We start from the raw sequence: 20,228 nt of genomic DNA, 5'->3' as shown, positions 1-20,228 counted from the left end.
AAGGGGCACCCACTACTAACAGACCCCAACAATATCAGGCCGGTACCTCGGTGCTAATTAACTATCCGACAGGCTTAGGTTCTAATCCAAGGAACGATCTAACCAATCTTGTAGTTCCTGAGTTAGACAAAATAGCAAAAGTAAGGGTAGAACTACCAAAGCAACTCGAAGATCGGTATAGGTGGTTGGAAGAAAAACTCAAAGCAATGGAGAATGCTGATTACCATTGTGGGGTTGACGCCAAGGATTTAAGTTTGGCCTCAGATCTAGTACTCCCACCGAAATTCAAGACTCCAGAATTTGAAAAGTATAATGGGACCAGTTGTCTCAAAGCTCACATCATGATGTTCTATCGAAGAATGACGGGATACATTGATAACGATCAACTGTTAATTCATTGCTTCTAAGATAGTTTGATCAGGTCGGCTGCCAAATGGTACAACCAGTTGAGCTGTGCCAATATCCACTCATGGAAAGGCTTGGCACTGGCTTTCATGAAGCAATATGGTCACATGGCAGACATGAAACCTGACAGAATTACACTACAGAACTTGGAAAAGAAGCAAAGTGAGAGCTTCAAGTAATATGCCCAAAGATGGAGAGAGGTAGCAGCACAAGTCCAACAACCTCTTCTGGAAAAAGAAACCACGGTGCTTTTCGACAACACTCTGAAAGCCCCATTCATTAACCACATGTTAGGAAGCGCTACCATGAGCTTCTTAGATATGGTAATGTCTGGCGAGATGATTGAAAATGCCATAAGAAATGGAAAGATAGATACGGGGGGAGTTGTCAAAAGATCAACCCCAAATATCAAAGAAAATGAATTGAGCAACCTGAGCTTGTATAAGAAAGGGTATTCAAAATCGATCATTATGGGCCAACCGAGGGTCGTAATCGCCGGCTATCAAAGTATTAACACCGTATCCGAAGAGTGACCCTAGGAAAAATCAGGCATTTGCCTTTACACACCTGAAAGTGTTTTGAATAGTAAGACTGTAGAAGAGATCCCTAAAAGTTTTAGACCTAATTTAGAGTAATGTCTAAAACACGCTTATTGCTCTAAGCCTAAAGGCACTAAGAATCCTTTTGTGAGATAGGCTTATGCCCAACATCTTTATTTCAATAAAATGCATCTTTGTTTCTCGCTTCGAGCAAATATTCTTTTATTGTTTCCATTTCATTCATAAGCATACTGTACAGATAAATATTCGTAGATTCTTTTATTCTTTGGATCTACTTTCATCCTATAACAGGTCTCCAGATATCAATGATATGAGTGACACTGCTATTGACTCAGAACCTCCTTTTAAGCAGGATATGTGTCTAGATTAAACCTCAAGACTTTAGAGATAATCGAGACTGTAGCTTATCTCCTGATTTGTTAAGGACGGGAGAACAAGATTCTACTGGGCACAGATGTCATAGGGCCGATCTCACCTAATGTTTTTGACGGTTATCTTTATGGTCATCAATTACCTCACTAAGTAGGCAGAAGCTGCTTCATATGCTAATGTCGCGAAGTCAACAGTCTGCAAATTCTTGGAAAATCAAATGACAGTATCAAATGCCAAAAAGGAGCATATCTGACAATACACTAAAATTGAACAGCGGCACGATGTCAAAAGTTTGTAGTCTGTTCAAGGTTAACACATTTCACCCCAAAATACATGATGTAGTGGGAGCAAAAACAAAACAAAAGAAGAGAGGAAAAACTGCTACCGGGGCAACACATTGGCTTATCGCAGTTTTGCTCATAGAGGTCAAGATTCCTTCTCTCCGACTGTTGGATCAGATCCCGATCGAAGAGAAATGTTCAAAGTTATCTATCTTGGTCAAATGTACCAAAAAAGACGTGAGCTTACCAAAGAAGGTTCGCCCTAAAGAGTTCCATGAAGGGGACCTAACATCGAAGAAAATCCTCTCTATACAAAAAGGACTTTAGAAGAAAGAGGATATTAAATTGAAAAGAACCTTATATGGAAGGCTTTATCTAGAGAAGTGTTGATTTCGACCAGAAAGGATAGTAAGGACTCACCTGATCCTACGAGTGCGAATTCAATCAAAGAATGTTCAAAAAAAAGAAAAAAAATAACAAAAAAGGAAAAGAAAAATAAAAATAAAAATAAAAATAAAAAGGAGAGGCCAAGGTGAAAACTCACAAAGGGCGCCTTGAGACCAAAGGGGTTTTGAATTGAAAACCCAGGAATGGGCAATTCAAATTTTGATCAAAGGTGGGGCATGCGGTAGCCTTGTCCTCTCTGAATTAATAAGGAAGAGAGATGCTACATATTGGGGCATCAACAAAGTCTTCTAAGACTTCTAAACACATATCAAGTTCGAAAGGGTCCTCAAGAAGCTTATGCGGAGAAGCTCATGCTGCGATATCTGGGGCACCTGCTTTCATTTTATTCATTTCGTATCTTAGCAAAATTTGTTATCTTGATCATTTATTTATTTCAAGCTTTGTTCTTAATAAAATTTCATCTTGTCCATTGTGATAATCCTTTTCATCTTATTCATTTTGAATCTTAGCAAAATTCACTATCTTGATTAATTTATTTGTTTAGAGCTCTACTCTCAATAAAATTTCATCTTTCCCATTGTGATAATATTTTTCAAGCATTTTTCATTAAAATAAAGATTAATGGGCTGTTAATATTCAAGCAAAAGGAGTTTTGCATATTACTCTAAATGTTTCTAAATAATACAGGAACCTGAAGTAAGACTATTGTTTAGAGCACACCAAGGTTAAAGGGTGAAATTTCTAAGAGGGAAAAGTCTAAATTAAGACTATCCTTTCAGATTTTGTTGTCCAAACATTGATTGAACAAAATGACAAAATGTCGTGCTGGTGACAAAGCTTCAATGAGCAAACGAGCAATGATCACCAAGTGATAAAAAGAGGTTTCTTGGAAGAGAAAGTTCTACAATTGTGCATAAATATTTGGTACGACACCCTGGGAATGGTATAGGAGACCAAAGAGATTTAGATCCTGTATCCCTAAATTACAGTGGGAAAGGATTGACAAAAGTCAGATCTTATACTCAGTGGGGGGAAGATGGCTCAAATTTTATGCCCCAAAATTACCATAGACTGAACCTTGAAGATCACAGCTGATTGAAATTTGAAGATTACAGTAGGAGGCAATCTGGCTAAGTAAGAGATAAGTGTTACTAGCCGAGCAAGATAACATTCTGACGTGTTGGCAATAAAACCTTATTGAATAACGAGTAATGACAACCCTAACATTAAAAAGGTATCATTCTCATGACATTCTGCATTCATGCAAATATAATTCACACACACCTAGTTAGGAGCATTTGATTCGTTCTGGTCATAACATCTTAATCATTAGGCATAACTAGGTTCATAAAATGGACTTTACAGGTCTTGTTCCTCAGAGAACATGCTAATGAAGTTACCTATACCCCTGAAGTTTCAGTGGGCTGAATTGAAGTCGTCATATCAAGTCCTATCTCTCAGAAATTACAGAGGAGTGGACTAGAAGCAACAGATCCTATTTTCTTGTACTGGTAGTGAAGCAGATCGAAGACACCAGCCTCACCTCCCTGAGCAGACTGAATATAGCAGATATTGTCTTCCTATACCGATAGAGAAGTAGATCAAAGACACAAGACTCACCTCTCTGAGTTTGCAGCGGAGTATACTAAAAGCAACAAATCTCGTCTTCTTGTACTGGCAGTGAAGTAGATCAAAGACACAAGCCTGACCTTCCTGAGTTTGCAGTGGAGCAGACTAAAAGATTGCAGATCTAGTATTCTTGTACTAGCAATGAAACAGATCGAGAGCACTAGCCTTATCCCTCTGAAGTTGCAGTGGAGCATATTAAAGATAGCAAATCGCATTTTCCTGAAGTTGCAGTGGAACAGATTAAATCTATCATAACAGATCTCCTCTCTCTGAAGTTGCAGTAGAGTAGATCATATCAAACTTTGTCTCTTTGAATTTGCAGTATAGCAGGTTGAAATAGAAAACCTTATCCCCATGAAGTTGCAATGGGGCAAGTTGAAGATACAAGTCTTATCTCCCTGAAGTTGCAGTGGATCAGATTGAAGTTACTAATCCTACCTCCCTGAAGTTGCAGTGGAATAGATTAAAATGATGGATTCTATCTCCCTGAAGTTGCAGTGGACCATATTAAAGATAGCAAATCTTATTTTCCTGAAGTTGCAATGGAACAGATTGAAGCTATAGGCTACAAACCTTAGCTCTTTTAAGTTGCAGTAGAGCAGGTTGAAATAACAAACCTTGCCCCCTGAAATTGCAGCAGGGCAGGTTGAAATTACAAGTCTTATCCCTTTGAAGTTGCAGTGGGGCAAGTTGAAGACATGAGTCCTATCTCCCTAAAGTTGCAGTGGAATGGGTCAAAATGATGGATCTTATCTCTCTGAAGTTGCAGTAGAATAGACCGCATCAAACTTTATTGAAGCTACAAGTCTTATCTCACTGATGTTGCAGTAGAATAGACTGAAGATAGCAGATATTATCTCTCTGAAGTTGCAGTAAAGTAGACCACGATGAGTCTTATCTCCCTGAAGTTACAGTGGAGCGGACCAAAATAATGAATCCTATACCTCTAAAGTTACAGTAGGTCGAATTAGATCTTATCATATCAAACATTATCTCCTCGAAGTTGCAGTCGAGCAAGTTGAAGATACAAGTCTTATCTCCCTGACGTTGCAGTGGAGTAGACTAAAATCACAAATCCCGTCCCCTTTAAGTTACTGCGAAGAAGATTGAAGCTACAAGTCAGATCATTCTGAAGTGCAGTGGAGTGGATCAAAGCAACAAGACACAGTTGACTGGAACGAAGATATTTGAAGAAGAGAAGCACCAGAAAAAGTCAAGACTCAACGAGACCGGGTGAATTTGGCCCTTTTGAAGTCTTTGCTCTGTTCTTGTTACATGACAACGAGCAAAGAGGGGCAGCTGTACAGGCCCAATTTTACCCAGGCCTTAAACACAACAAAATTAAAACAAAACCCCTAGCCCAATTACAGACCTAACCCACTAGCCCAATGATCCCAACTCAGCCTACCCAAAACCCGATAGAAAAACTAGGGTTTCAGAACACTAGCCTTTGCTGCATGTGCGCCGCCAGTCCCATCATCGCCCTAGTGCCGCGTCATTGCGTACCACCTGCCCCTGACTCTACCGCCGTGACAGGCACCTACAAACACGCAACAAAGAAAGAAAAAATAATAATAGAAAGACGGTGAATCAGCTATAAAGGCTGAGGCTTTGTTTTGTAGAAAGAAAACGAATGTAAAAAAGGAGATTGAAGAGAATCAATAAAAAAAATTTTGAAGATAAGGTTTTCCTCTTTTCTTTTTATTTTGTTTCTTGATCTATTTTCTATATGTTTTTCTTTATTTATTATTGAATCATATATATATGTATATATAAGAATATATATAAAATGAAAAGAGGGAAAAGACGAGAAAAAACTGTGCTGGAGATTCTCTCGTCGTAGGAGTCGGCTAGAAGAAGGGACCTTGGGTTTTTTCCTTTCGGTCCTGGGCTGGAGAAGGCCTAGCATTCGGTTTTGTTGTGAAAAAAAGGGCTGAAAAGCCCGTATTTGCACAACACCGGCCACTGGCCATGGTGGTGACGACGGTGGCCATGGAACTCCAAGGGGCGGAGTCTAGAAGGCTCAAAAGAGAGGAACTTTTTTTATTTCAGCAGAAAAAAATGAGAATTTTAAAGTTTTTTTTAATGGTTTTCAAAACGGCGCCGTTTTAGTGAAGGAGATCCACGTGTTGACCCGACCCGACCGCTAGGGATCTGCGTGTTTAGTCTTGAGGGGATATTTGCGCGAGAAGCCCCTCCATCTTTGCAGTTTATTTAATGCAGTTTCTTTATTATATTTGCAATTTTGGCCACAAAATTTTCTTTTGTTTTAATTAGGTCCCCAGACCATGCACACACCTCACTGGAACGATGTCGTTTGATATACGAGGGAATATTTCCCTTTTCAGTCCTTTTCGTTTCACGTGTGTTGTGATTTGGTCCTTTATGTGCTTTTTTTAATTACGACCCTAAACTTTGTTTATTTTTTTTAATTTAATCCTCAATCTGCTTTAGGTTATTCTTCTATTAAAATCAATTATTTATTGCTATTATTATTATTATTATTATGCATATCTTTTAATTCTAAGCTTTATTATTTATATGTACATGTGTATGTTCCATAATTTATTTTTATATATGCATGCACGTATCTATGTATATTTATACTTTTTTTTACACATATCTATATACATGTATATACTTATATGTACTCTTCATATTTTATAACCTATATATCTATATACGATTATATTTCTAATTTTTATAAACCTATATATATATATACTTACATATATTTCATAATTCTTATATATATCTATATACATATGCGTATCTAAATTTACATACATACATATGTATACATGCATATTTTTTTTATATTGTATAATTTTTTTTTAAATATACGTATACATATCTTTTATTTTCATGAATACATACACATACTTATATCTATATACATATTTTCTAAATTTTTATAAGTATATATTTATATGTACATACTTATATATTTATATTTTCACATATTAAAATATGTATATTTATATATATTATATATATTATTTTATTATAATTCACATACATATACATTTTTTCTTATATGTACATATACATATTTTTATATTTTATAATTTTTATCTATTTTTTTGTTATTATTATTGTTCTACTTGATGTTCATTATTATATTTATTTACATGTTCATTATTATCATTATTATATTCTTTAAATGTTTCGGTTTTATTTATTTATTTACTTGATATTGTGTATACACAATTGATTTGTTTTTATTTATCTTTTTATTATTTTTGTTCTTGCTCATGCTATTTATATTTACATTATCACAATCGTTACTCCATTACATCAATTTTTACCTAGATTCAAAAAAGAAATTTTAAAAATATAAGTAATACTCTGTATTTGGGATCTTCGAGAGAATCGAGCCCTAACAATTGGGTTCCGATTTCCTTCGTTGAATCTAAATAATCGAGATTACTCTTTTAAAAAAATAATAAAAAGCTCATTATCGGTAATTCAATACGTTGTGTCCGAACGCATTGGACATGACACGTCGTTTTCTCGATATGTGAATTTTTCTAAAAAATAATAAAGGCAATATTCAATGTTTAGAATTTTGAGAAATTGTGCCCTAACGTATTGGCTGTGATTTCTTCATCTGACTTAAACAATCGAATACCCTTTTAAACTTTATTGTGCAAGTTTTTAGACAAGTTCATTTCTGAAGAGGTAAGATACCATGCCCTAATGCATTGGGTGTGACATTTTCTCTTTCTGAAATGAAAGAGTCTTAACGAGTAACTTGATTTATATAAGTTTTCCTTTTTTATATAAATAAAGGATCATAGTTTAAATTCTTCAAAGTTTTCCAATTTTCAACATTAAGACATTAACTAATCAACTAGGTACCAATTTTGGGGGTTACGAGGGTGCTAATCCTTCCTCGAACATAACCGACTCCCGAACCCGTTTTTTTAAATTTTGTGGACCAAAACTGTTATTTTAATAAAATTAAATCGTTTATTAAAAACAACCACTTTTCAAGGTGACCCGATCACAACTCATCAAAAAAGGATTGGTGGCGACTCCCGTTTTCGTTTTTGTTTTCAAAACCCAAGTCGACCCCTATTTTGTCCAAAAAATGGTGTCAACAGGTAGTATTAAAGTTTCGTTAAGAAATTTTAATGTTCGATGGTTAATTGATTAAAAAGATCGAATTGAAAAAAATCTATACCCGGGACTTCGTTCTGATAAATCAGACTCGTAAATATTTATTATAAATATTGCGAAGTTAGTTGTGTAGTTAATTAGGTTTTTATTAAGTGAATTTGTCTAAATTGAGGTTAATTATGAAAAAGAATTAAATTGCAATAGTGACAAAAGTTTAATTTTAGGTTAAAGAAAAGTTAAAAGGACCAAATAGGAAATTATGCCTTTTTCTAAAGTTGAGGCGGTTTAACATTGAAAAATCTAAGATATTTTTAATTTAAAATATATATATTATATTAAATTTACTTAATTAATAAGTATTTTTTATATTATATTATTAATATATTATATTATATTATTATATATTTATAAAACAAAAGAAAGAATAGAAATGAGAAAGAAACAGAGAAGCAAAACGAAATTTGAGAAAGAAAAAGAGAAAGAAGAAAAAGAAAGAGAACCACAGCTTAGGGGTTTCAAAAAGTTTCAAATTCAATTGGTAAGTTAATTTAGTCCATTTTTCTTGTAATTTTGATATTTTTGAAATCCTAGAACAAAATACTACTTGATTTAAGTTGAAATTTTGAAAGTTAGTAAATTTTTAGATGTTGTTTATGTTGAATAAATTGAAGAATTAGGGATTAAATTGATTGAATTTCAAGTTAGAAGTTAGTAAAAGGTTGGTTTGTAAAATAAATTATAGACTTTGAATTAATAGGGACTAAATTGAGAGAATTTCAAAATTAGGGATTTATGGTGAAAATGAAGAGTTAAAATGAGTTTATAGTAAGAATTAAGAGAGAATATGGAGTTAGATTGGGAAAATAAAATTAGTATTGATAAGGGATTAAATTAGAATTTAGGTAAAGTTTAGGTATAAATGGAAATATTTTGATGAAATTGTGTATTATTGATTTTTAATTGTTTAATTACGTAGCTAAAGTCGTGCAAGAGTTATTTCTTAGAAAGGAAAGGAGAAGGTGGACGAGTGATTCGAGAAAATTTCGGTTAGTATTACCATAATTCGAATTTAATTATTAATTGTTATAATTTAAATTAATATACATGATAAACAAATTGAGGTAAGTATCATGATTGAATTGAATAAAAAAATACGTATTGGTATTGAATTTATTAATATTAATTGTTGAATTTTGAATAGTATGTTTAATAAATAAAAATAAGGTAAATATCGATATTGAATTAAATGATATTGAATTGTTTGTGAATTGAAATAATAGATGTTTTGAATTGATTGAATATTTGAAATTGTTGTGGAAATGAATTCGAAATTGGAAAAGTAAAATAATACGCTATTAACTTATCAGACTAGATTGGATACAAATGGCATGCCATAGGATTTGTGATGTGATGAGGAGATTTGTAGTTCGGCCGAGAAGATGATTCTGTTATTATATGCTTCGGTTTATCCGAAGAGGCATCTAATGCCTTATTGGTGTGTTTGGGAGGATATGATATAGTGGTGTGTTAGGGAGGATTTATATTATTTCGGGTCTGTTAGGTTGGATATTCTGGTGTGTTTGGTTGGATCCGTGTATCCGTCAAGGTCCGAGTCTTGTTAATAGGGGTAAATAATTGAAATGAGAAATTTTGAATAAGTATGATTGATTGAGCTATGGAAAGAAATGAGAAAGTGAAATTGTGAATTGATTTGTGAATTGGAAATCGAGATATGAGATTTGAATATATGAATTCAAAGTTCATGATGTGATTAAGAGTAAATTTTTGTTATATGATATTAGTGAGTACAAATTGCAATAGAATTAATATTGAATATAGTGAATAATTGAATGAATTGTATATGAATTGAAATGAACTATTGGAATGAGATAGTGAAAAATTCAATAGAATTGAGATAGTGAAATAAGGTATGAATACAATTAAATACAAGATTTGAAATATTGCTTATTGTTATTAATTATCAAGTTGATTTAAAATATGAGATAATTAATGAATAATTATAAACATAAATTAAATATATATAAATTTATCGATTAATGTTATAAATTTGAATTATGGTAATACCACTGAGTATTCCCATACTCAGCGTATGGTTGTTTCCGTGCGCAGGTTAGTAGAAAGCCAGTGTCCGGTCCAGCATCCAGAGCAATCTCGACCTCAGATAAATTTTAGTGATGTACCTTTCTTTTGATAATGTGGCATGTATCTAGGTGATGTATTGATTAAAGTATGCTATGTATGTTATTTAGTTGTGAATTAGTTATAAGTTATCCAATATGTCCGGTAATGCTTCATAACCCGATTCCGGCGATGGATACGGGTTGGGGGTGTTACACAGATATGATGACTAAGTCACTTCCTATAACCAAGTTTGAGCATTGCTTAGACTTGGTCGGTGTTCATTGTTGAAGTTAAACCCTTAAAGGGTTTTATGGAAGAGGTGGAGAACTTGTTCATTGAGAGTTCGCGATGAAGAACTTGTTCATTGAGAATTCGTGTCAAGATGGAGATTGTTAGAATTAAGTGACCTGAATCCTTATTTAAATAAAATATAGTGGTAAAATAAAACAAAAGTAAAATCCATTTAGAATTACACTTCTTTTATTTTATTTTAGAATAAGGTTTTTTAAACCTTATTAAACTCCATCTATTTGATATTGATTAGAATAAAGTGTTTCAATCTTACTATACTCCTATTAGAATATAGTTTTACAAGCCTATAAATAGACATAGTCTACTCCTCTTGTAATCATTCGAATTCGACATAGTGAATTTTCTTCTCCTCTACCCGTGGTTTTTCCTGAAAGGGTATCCATGTAAAAATCTGTGTGTTTTTTATTTTTATTTCTCTTTTCTTTGCAATATATTGACATTACCGACATTCTATTTGTTTTTTTACAATACCCATCTCGTTATAGGTTCTGATCAAATCTATTCTTCTTGATACAATATTTAGAACTACTCATAGTCTTTCCCCAACCCATAAATAGATGGATAATGCGCTTTAGTGAACTTGAACCTACATCCTCCCACATTCGCAACAATACCCATGCTAACTAAACTAAGACTCAATCGACAATATTCCTATTAATTCTTAATAATAAAGGAGAGTTGATGTTATGTATTATATAGATGTTAATACTACTTTAATATTACTTGCTAGAGTATGAAGTTACTACATATGCAACATACCAACTCGATATGAACTTGGGACAAAAAATTTCATTTTTTTTCATATGTTGGTATATTATGAGATAATATATATGCTTAAAATTTTATTATTTAGAAAAAAAATGATTTCACTTCTTTCAAAGTGAAATCATGGTTTTTGAAAGTAAATCTTGTTTGAGTTTAACAAAGCAGGTAAAATTCATCGACACCTGTTGATCAAGTCGTAAGAAATTTATGTCTTTCAATAAAGTTTTTAGTCTTGTGAATGGGGAAAACAACTTTAAAAATTGTTTTTGTTTAAAAGTTCAATCCAACTCGATTTTAAATTTATTGGAAATTGGAGGATATTAAATAAAAAAAGAAGGCAAAGTTCATCTCCCCATTGAATTTAATGATGGAGCTTTAAGAGCATTCAAGTAGTTTCTTTATGAAATTTGGTTGCCTGCCCTACCTATGCAGAATTATTTTGTGAAGTATTCCTTTTCATTTTATCTCCTCAAGGATGGATGAGTGATAGAGTCAAGTAGCAATATAATGAGGGTTTTGAAAACATGCAAAAAGCATGCATATAGGAAGGCTGCCTCTCTTGAAGGTTTTTCATCAGGAAAGCTTTTCCAATACCCTGATGTTGTGTGTGACATATCAAACTTTTCAATGTCCCTACATGTATTAATTTCATGCAATATTGCGTATCTAATTCTCCATACGTGTATCTATCCCACCTTCTAATTGTTTCAATTTCTCCTTAATAAAAAAATACCAAATTATTAGGAATTTTGATTAAAGGGTCATAAATCACCATTGTGCCAGCAATCTTGACCCCTTCAAAATGAAAAATTACTTTTCCTTTTGCAAATCACAAAGTTTTAAGTTAATTAATTCGATTGTAAAATTGTATTTTAATCCTTTCAAAAAAAATTAAAATTCAATTATAACCTCTCTAAAAATAAAAAATAATAATTTAATTCCTTGAAAATTTGTAAAATTTCACGTGACAAAATTACATTTTAATCTTTTTCAAAAATTAGTAACTCAAATTTGATCTCTCCAAAAAACAAATTTAACTTCATCCTATGAGTTATAACTTATAACTATATCAATAGTTACCATCAAAATCAATTATTACAAACACTTAACAAAATAATTAACTCAATCACAACTGATTGGCTTCTGCAATTGGGATTCGAACTCAAATTTCAAGATTGCAAGAGAAAAAGGGGAGTTTTCTTTTTTTAATCAAGGTGTAAAAGAGAGTGTTAAAGCTTAAATGTTAACCGCCTTTTGGATAGTTTAGAATCTAATTAAGCTTATCTTATCCTATTGCACAGTATAATCTAAATTCATGGAGCCATCTCAGTTCCCAAACATTTTTACTTTAGTACTTTACCATGAAAGGGGTAAATTAAGGTCACTAAATCATTTCCATTTAATGACATAACAAGTATGAAATTCATTGACTCAACCCTATTAGGAAGCAAACTTCATGCATGATAAGGTTAAATGACATGACTTCATGCTTTCATCTTTTTAGTGCTTTTTACTTGGTTTTTTTGTTTTTTCTTAGCTCATTTTGCTTGAAATTTACAAAGCAAATCTTAACCCATCACTTGCCGACAACGGTGAAAAATCCATTATCATATATAGGAACATGAAAATTGGATTATAAATGTGTTTAGCTACAATAATGTTGGTACTTGCATCAGTACCAAGATCCGGACATGTCCTTGTGATCTCAAAAAGGAACAACTTTATGGATAATATGATGAAGCCATGTTCTCCACTTCCATGCACAAGCTCCAGATCGATGACTCACGACACCATTATACTACAAAAGTGAAAATCACCATCTCAGTTTTCACTCTCCATAAACAGAAAACTATCTAAAACCCCACTAACACAAACCTAACATCTCAAAAACAAATTTCCATATTCCTTTTTACTTTTGAAATCATCGTAATAGAAAATATATTTAATACACCTTCGGAATAAAATTTGTTTAGGCCCCTTGATGTGAAAAATGTTTGTCCCATAACTTTTATCCTTTTGAGAGAGGGTGTTGATTTTGCCCTTTGTTTCACTTTCATGGATAGGGTGATCTTTTACCCATTAGAATAGTGAGGTGTTTAAAACAATGGGCTTCTTGGACTTGCCTTTTTTCTTTTTCTTTTTTTTTTTCTTTTGTTTTTAATATTAACAGATGGGTAGTAATAATGGTGGTAGAGCAGGGTCTTTATCCACTTCCTGTTCATGCACTCTTGTCGGTCAAGTGACCCAAAAATTAGGGGACACTGTTCATGGCTCTGTAATAAGTCAATCCTCTAAAGCTACAAAATGGTAGAAGAATCTAGCATTACTCGTGTTGTACATGAAGCAGTGACCAGCAAAAAGAGGGTTATCCCCAATTATTGTGTCACTGCCCTAAACTCACATTTTGAGGAAAAAGACTTTAGGATTACATTATGGTAACTTTGGACATGTTAAGTATACATCAAACTTATAATCAATCAAAGCTTTTAACACTTTTATGACATAATTAAATAAATGTTCAAAAAAAAATCATGGACCATTCAAATGAAACATTCCATCACATTGTTATGGAATCTTTTTAGACAACTTGGATTCTTTTTTAAATAATATTTCACATAAACCAATTTTATCACATATAAAGATTAAATGATAGTGTAATAAGAAATTATAGCTAGGAACAGTTCTAATTTTTACTCACTGTAAGTAATGATTCTGTCTACTAAAGAAAGCAGTTCTATTGATGTTTATTGATGAACATCATAGATTTCAATTTTGTGAACAAATTATGTGTTGAAAAGCAAAGATAACAGCAGCAGAGGGGAAATCTAGTTGATTACATGTTCATGCAATATGTTGGAAGGCGTATATTGGAATTAATACAAATAAATATCATAAAGGGGAAAAAACAGAAAGAAAAGTTTCCCAATTAAAAAGCTGAAATGAAATCTTTCTTTTGAATAAAAAGTATACAGAATCTAAAAGCAACTTGGATTCTAGCTGTACTCAGGTTCTAGAGCTAGACATTTGTGGTGTCAACTGGTGACATTGATTAAACATCTTGTTCAATGGCTTTTTAGTAACATGATTACTCTAAAGAATCGTTGTTTAATTCAAAGCTTATAGGATCATAATCATGTTTGTGGAGAATACTACAAAAGAAGAAAAAATAATGTATTAATTGATAGATTTACATTAAAGACATAAGAATTAATAAAATACTGATAAAGTGCCAGCACCTTGTTAAATGTGTAGATGGCCTACAATGAAAGACCTCTATAAGGAATACTTCCTTAATAGGAAAATTATCATAAATGGGGATTTAAGAAAAATCATGATTGGTTGGCTTGACAAATTTATTAAATTTTATGTTTTCTTTTTCTATCTTAAGTCAAAGAAAAGAACAGGGAAGAACCAACCAAATGGGTGACTTTGGGTTGGGCATATATAAATCACATGGTAGTTCCTATAAAATGAGTTTGTCGGCTCACATTTTAGGGTATGGATGGATTCAAAGACTTGAGAGACAAAGCATTTTGATAATGGCCTAGCATGTAGCATGACCAGAGACATTAATCTAACTTTGAAAAGAATAGAAAAACACAAACACATATATATGACAAGATGATAAGCATAGGTTTTAGATTCTTTAATAGAATTAAACTCAAAAGCATCCAAGTTAATGAAATGATCAAGTTAACTCTGGTTGGTTAAATCAAAGGATTTTAGAAGAAAGGTGTGATTTACACAAATCCTAGAGAGATGAATTTGCTTAGGTAAAAACCTTTGAGCCCATCGTTTATTGTCTCCGATTAGGGTAGGCAAATGGGGTCCCCTCATTGAGCGAACACCCGCTTCACCACAAGTACGCAAAGACCAAAGACCAAATAAAAAAAGATAAACAAATATGATCTCTCTCTTAGATGATGATGATCATTAAAATAAAGCCATTTGCAATGGAGGCCATACTCAAAGCTTCATCACCCTTTGCTTCTTTAACTTGGTCCATTCTTTTTTTTTATAGGGGGTCAAAGAAAGGTAGAGATTTTAGATTTTATAGAGAGATGATAAGTAAGGGCTTTGGAGACCAATTAAGGTGGGGAACATATTCATATGCAAAGTTGACAATATATTTATATTTATAAATATTAAGCACATAGGCAGATAGGCCACATAACTGTGTTCCTCACTTGAATGGGATATCAAGAAATTTTCGTTTAGATTATAATTTTGGGTTTCCTTTTTATTTTTGCCAATAGACAGAGTTTTAAGAGGGGGTTTGTGGACCAAGCATGTTTAGGAAGAAATGTTGGTTTGTCCGGATAGTGCTTAGGGAAATGAAGATATAAGCATGTTCGGTTTTTTCATTAAATTTAATATTTTGTGGAAATGGGAGGATTATTCATTTATATATATATATAAAGGGAAAGGTATACAAAGATAAAACCTAAAATTTAATGTCAGTCCAAATTATTTCCATGAAAATTATTTATCGTTATATCGTGGACTTGGTTGGTTTTTTTTTTCTTTGTGTATATAGAGATGGTATATAAAATAAATTGTTCTTCTTGACTTATGGTTTGTGTGTTTTTGTATGGTGGAGTTGAAAGATGGATAGGGAGCTTGGAAGGTTTTGATTGGACCAATATTGCAAATGCATCTAAAAAGGGAAGTGGTGTGTTTTCTCACTCGCTTGGCCTCCTTAGCAATTGACCTCCATCAAGGGTTGGGAAAGGGAATTGAATAATTATGTCTTTTGTCGAAGTACCATTTTGGGGGGGTTTTGGCCCCCCTTTCCTCTCTTCCCTTTCTCCCCTTTTGTTTCTCATGCAAAAGAAAGGGGTGAGGTGGATGAACACAAAGCAAAGCATAGAACAGCTTTGGGTATGCCCCCACAACCATCAAGTCTTAAATGAATTATACTACCTGTTATATGGTGGTAGGTATGGGTTAGTGGCACCTAGACACTGAATAGCAGCAGCTAAGCTTACACCACTGCGCAACACCCCCATTATGCATCAAATTTCCACAATTTCCATGCATGGGTGTTGGCTGCCTCTTCTTTCTCCCTTTTAACCTGCAAAAAAATTTAACAACTTAAAAGAATGAAATTGAGTTGTATTAATATGCACATTTGACATGTTTTTGCCTTCTAATTTTAGTAGAATTGGGACATTATTGCTATTAATTCTAGTGAATTATGTTTATTTTCTATGGGTGCAATATATTTCACAAGGATACTTCAATTTTGAGCTAATTTATATAGTTGACACATGGATGATAAGTAATGAAGCTCTAGGAAGCAATATAGTTGCGTGCCGCATGATCGGATGGGCAATATGTGAAAAAATGTGGTTTAAGTTGATAACTATGGATATTGTTTTTTTAGATTAATAATTGTTTTGTATTTAATCACCTAAAAAATCCTCTTGAAGGATAAGGTGAGTTTGTCATTTAGAATTTTTATTTTATATTATTGTTATTTTAGTATAATTTCAAGTTAGGTCCCTTATTTGGTGTTTAAGATACTAAATTGTTACTTCGAATAACTAGATTTGTAATTATCTTTTTGTTCTAACAATCAATGATGAGTAAGCATAATTTGACTGAACCAAGCGATACCTTGTGTTATGAGAATGGGAAATTTAATTAAATGAATCGTGCAGTTGAGTGTGTTGAGTGGAGTTAGGTCTTTTTAATTTATAAGGCTATTAGCAAATTAAATTCTAAGAGTGTCTTTTAGGGTTGTTCGATTCACAATGATTAATTGTCGAGTTGTTTTCATAATTAATTAACAATCTAAGAAAATATTGGTGGTTCTAATTTGTCATTTGATTGCTATAATCTACTTATCAATAAGTAAGAAAACATGATTTAATTCTTGATCGGTCTCAATACCAAGAATAATGTCACATCTAATGCTAGAGTTTGTTATCATATTGATTCTTTATTCATTATCTCGATTTTCTATTATTTAATATTTTATTTCAGTTTGATTATATTTATTTCTTTATTTTTGAAATAATAAAACCCCCTCTTTTATTTATTTTCCTCCCGATTTACTTAGTTGTAACTACGACTAATTTTTGGTCGTAGTAGAATTCAATTTTTTTTGTCATATCTTTGTGCGATTTGACCCTACTCCCCTAATAGAAAATTAGATTTGATGGATTCTACGCCCATAAAATTTTTGGCACCGTTGTCAGGAATTGGTACTAACTACTGATGATTTCTTTGGATGACTAGGTCTGCATGCATAGGTACATTCGAGTTCAATCCAAAAATCAAGAAGATAACTCATTCCTTGAGAGAATAGGTGAATCAAAAAAAATCAACAATCTAAATATCTTTCCTTTTTGCTGCCTAAAGAAGAGATCAGCACAGATGCTAAGACACTTGAAATCTAAACCAAAATAATGACTAAAAATAACCATACACTGAGAGAACTTATCATTGCACTCGTAGATCAGTTATCCAAATTTGAAAGTAGCCTTTGAGTTGAAATTAGGTTTGATGCACTTGCTCCCCACATTCCATGGCTTAGAAAATAAGGATTCTCACAAACATCTCAAAGAATTTCATATAATGTGTTTGAGTATGAAGCCACAAGGGGTAACCTAATAAAAGAGAGTACTCCAAAAGCCCAGGAATGTCCAAGTTATTTCGGACTCCAAGAATGGCTAATCCAAATTTTTGGAATTGGTCGACTTGAAGAGATGCTACTTAGACAATAGGTTAAAAATCAATTATGAAGAAAATTAGCAATATATCGTTTAATTCAGATTCATAATAATAGGTGAAGTTTAGGTGGATTCTTTCCTGGGTTACCTTTGATTATTTTCCTATTTCATTCTCTGTTGCGTTATTAGATAAATTAGATTAGTAAATTTAGATTAAAAACAATCACTCCAATTTGTCGGCTAAATAATAGAAAAACAGTAATTACTAGTCCTTTTAGTCCCCGTGCATACAATATTCCCTACTCACCATAACTATGCTATTGTTCGATAGGTGCACTTGCCTTAGTTGTTTTTATAGTTAGTTTAGTGACGATCAAGTTTTTGGCGCCATTGTTGGGGGCTAAAATATTAGGAACACTTGATTTTTATTAATTTAGCCATTTATTTTTATTGCATTTTATTTTTGCTTTTAGTTTAATTTTTATTTTCTAATTTTTCTTTTATTTTCTTCTAGTAGGTTCCTTTAGTTTATGACTGGAAGAAACCCATCGGGACCATTACTGTTTGACAGCGAAATTGAAAGAACAGCACGCAAAAACCGTAGAGAAGCAAGACAGAGTCGACAGAGTATAGTATACGAGCAAGAGGATGTTATTATTATTACTGAGGAGATGGATGATAATAAGAATAATCAGCCACCTCCTGCAGTTGCTGCAAATCCAGATCCTGTTCCTCGCACTATGTACGATTATGCCAAGCCCACTCTAACGGGGACTGAATCGAGTATTGTGAGACCCACCATTGCAACGAATAATTTTGAACTAAATTCAAACACTATTTAGATGGTACAACAATTTGTTCAGTTCGACGGTTTGCAAGACGAAGATCCAAATACTCAGTTGGCTAATTTTCTAAAAGTTTGTGATACTTTCAAGATAAATGGCATTTCTGACGATGCCATTCGCCTACGATCATTCCTCTTCTCGTTGAGAAACAAAAATAAACAATGGTTGAATTCTTTTCCATGAGGTTCTATCACTACATGGGATCAAATGATCGAGAAATTCCTACTGAAGTACTTCCTACCAGCTAAGACAACCAAGTTGAGAAATGATATCTCTTCCTTCAATCAGATCGACTGAGAGACCCTATATGATGCATGGGAGAAGTATAAGGATTTATTGTGATGGTGCCCCCACCATGGGTTACCTCAATGGCTATAGGTTCAAACCTTTTACAACGATTTGAACCCCTTAACTAGGCAGTTGACCGATGCAGTAGCTGATAGAACACTTAACAATAAAATATCTGAAGCGGCTTATGAATTTATAGAGGAGATGACACTGAATAATTATCAGTGGCAATTCATGAGGATAAAGCCGATGAAAGCAGTCAGTACTTTTAACTTAGATGCGGTCACCATGTTATCGAATTAGGTAGAACAATTAAATAAGAAATTTGATGGTTTTTATGTTCCTACGTAGGTACATCCGATGATGCAGTGCAATACGAATGGAGGAGGAATGAACATCCAAAATATTTACCCTACGGTCCTAGCACAAAGAACGGACTAATCAACTATATGGGTAATAAAATTAGGCCTCAAAATAACCCATATAGTAACACCTATAATGCAGGTTGGAGGAACCATTCCAATTTCTCTTGGGGTGGTCAAGGAAATTAGAAAGCACAACCCCCTCTAGGCTTCCAACAACAACCTTACCAGCAAGAGAAAAAAGCGAATCTCGAGGAGATATTGACGAAGTTTATCTCAGTGTCAGAAACCCACTTCCAAAACACTAAAGCAGCACTTAAAAATCAGCAAGCATCAATTCAATGACTCGAGGATCAAATCAGTCAACTTGCTAAGCTGATTTCAGAAAGACCACAAGGTAGTTTGCCCAGCAATACCAAAACTAACCCTAGGGAGCAACTTTATGCAATAACTGTGCGAGATGAAGGAGGGTTAGTTGATTCTGAACCAGAATCGAGGCAAGAAATTGTCATAAGTAACGCAAAGGTTGAGGTAAGCCAGAAAGAGCAAAAGCCAGTAGCTATAGAATATAAACTTCGAGTTCCATATCCGAATGCAACGAAGAAAGACCACACAAATGAATAATTTGGTCAATTTCTTAAACTTTTGAAAAAAATTACATATTAACTTACCATTTATTGAAGCTCTTTTGCAAATGCCCAATTCCGTTAAATTTTTAAAGGAGCTTTTGGCAAACAAATGAAAGTTAGATGATTCGTCGCATGTGGAGCTAAATGCAGTTTGCTCAGCCTTACTACAAAATAAACTACTCAATAAATTGAAAGATCCAAGGAGTTTTACTATTCATTGTTTAATTGGTAGTTTAAATATTAATAATGCTTTGGCTGATTTAAGGGCTAGTATTAATGTCATGCCCCATAAAATGTTTAAGCAATTAGGTATTGGGAAACCCAAACAAACTAGGATGAGTATTCAATTAGCATATAGAACCATTAGATTTCCTAGGGGTATTATTGAAGATGTTCTTGTAAAAATTGATAAATTCATATTCCTAGTTAAT

The 20,228-nt window shown here is 33.1% G+C and overlaps 1 non-coding gene across 1 annotated transcript; it reads right to left on the bottom strand.

Annotated features, from left to right (window-relative positions):
• Nucleotides 1-18,773: 18,773 nt before the first annotated feature.
• Nucleotides 18,774-18,880, bottom strand: LOC121214127 (small nucleolar RNA R71). Its single transcript, XR_005909714.1, has one exon. It is a non-coding gene; the product is annotated as a small nucleolar RNA R71 (small nucleolar RNA).
• Between the last annotated feature and the right edge of the window lie 1,348 nt (nt 18,881-20,228).

This window comes from Gossypium hirsutum, chromosome D01 (assembly GCF_007990345.1).
Source record: "Gossypium hirsutum isolate 1008001.06 chromosome D01, Gossypium_hirsutum_v2.1, whole genome shotgun sequence".
NCBI lineage: Eukaryota > Viridiplantae > Streptophyta > Magnoliopsida > Malvales > Malvaceae > Gossypium > Gossypium hirsutum.
This window is presented reverse-complemented; position numbering and strand designations above follow the sequence as displayed.